Genomic DNA, 1,466 nt, shown 5'->3' on the forward strand with positions numbered 1-1,466 from the left:
TTGAACCGCGGTCCCTGTGCTTTGTTTAGCTTAGCTTATTCTAAGTAGGTGCTTTAGACCACTGAGCCATCTCACCAGCCCTCATGCACCTATAATATTTAAATGACAATTGAATATCCTTCTCTGACAAAACTAAACAAAAAAAGGGGATACAAATGAATGACCATTTTTTATCTGTATATTCAAAATAAGATAGATACACAGCTACATTCTCTTAATTCAATAAATAGAAAAATTTGTTCTAATAGTGTTTATAAACAGGATATGTCTGTATCTTGTACAACGAATAACCACTAAGACAACAATATGCAATGTATTAATTATTGAAACTGTCCTAATCAGATTTGGAATTGTCTCATTGTTATTTGTTTCACAATAAAACTATATATAAAAAAAAAACAACCCCCCCAAGAAACCCCCCAAAAACATACCATCAAAAATGAAATACTACAGTACTGTGAGAAAGGAGATCAAAGAAGATATCAGAAAATCGAAAGATGTCCACTATTCTTGGATAAGTACATTCAACATACTCAAAATCACCAGTCTTCTAAAATTTTATTCAGGAGACTCAATAGCAAAAACAACTCTGGGCAGCAGGGGCAAGGCAGAGAATATCACAGTACTTCATTGAAATTCTTGTACAAAGCTTTGGTGATATAAAATATAGTATTTGCACATCTCTCCCAAAAGAATTGAAGATGAATGACATACAATAGAATATGAGGAAACAACTCCTTGCATACTTACTTTATCTTAGACAAAGGAACCAAACACCATCACTGGACAATAACATTTTAAATAAGTGTTCCTGGGAAATCTTGCTTTCCACATTGCCAAAGATTGAACCTAGACCTATGTCTCTCACCTTGCATTAAACTAATATCAAAAAAGAACAAAGATCTAAATAATAAAAAAGAAACACTAAATCTGCTGGAAGACAGTAAGTAATACTCTTGGGCACACTAGTGTGGCAAACTACCAATTGTACAAGAAATATTACAATGAATCAACAAATGCGATTATGCCAAATTAAAAAGCCTTTCTATAGCAAAAGAAACCACCAGGAGAGTGAAGAGACAACCCATAGAATAGGAAAAAAATTTGAAAGCTAGTCAGACAGGATTAATATCTAGAATATGTAAATAATGTTTAAAATATTAGACCCTCTACATTTAAAAATACAACCAAAATGGACATGTGAAATAAAGGTGCTTTCCAGATGAAGAAGTATAATTTATAGTAAATAAATGTATGAAAAATATTCTTTTTTTTGCCATAGTTTTATTGATAAACAAATAGCAATGAGACAGTTTCAAATCAAATCAGTAGGACAGTTTCAATAATTAACACACTGCATACATTCTTGTTGGTGGTTAATTGCTGTACAAGATGCAGACTTGATATCCTATTTACAAACACCATTAGAACAAATCATTCTATTCATTAACAGAATGTAACTGTGT

At 31.8% G+C, this 1,466-nt stretch overlaps 1 protein-coding gene across 5 annotated transcripts in view; it reads left to right on the forward strand.

Annotated features, from left to right (window-relative positions):
* The window catches only part of Lnpk (lunapark, ER junction formation factor), a 90,083-nt gene that overhangs the window by 35,777 nt on the left and 52,840 nt on the right, over positions 1 to 1,466 (forward strand). The gene's annotated exons all lie outside the window — the stretch shown is intronic.

The sequence above is a fragment of the Octodon degus genome, unplaced genomic scaffold (genome assembly GCF_000260255.1).
Source record: "Octodon degus isolate 3935 unplaced genomic scaffold, OctDeg1.0 scaffold00065, whole genome shotgun sequence".
NCBI lineage: Eukaryota > Metazoa > Chordata > Mammalia > Rodentia > Octodontidae > Octodon > Octodon degus.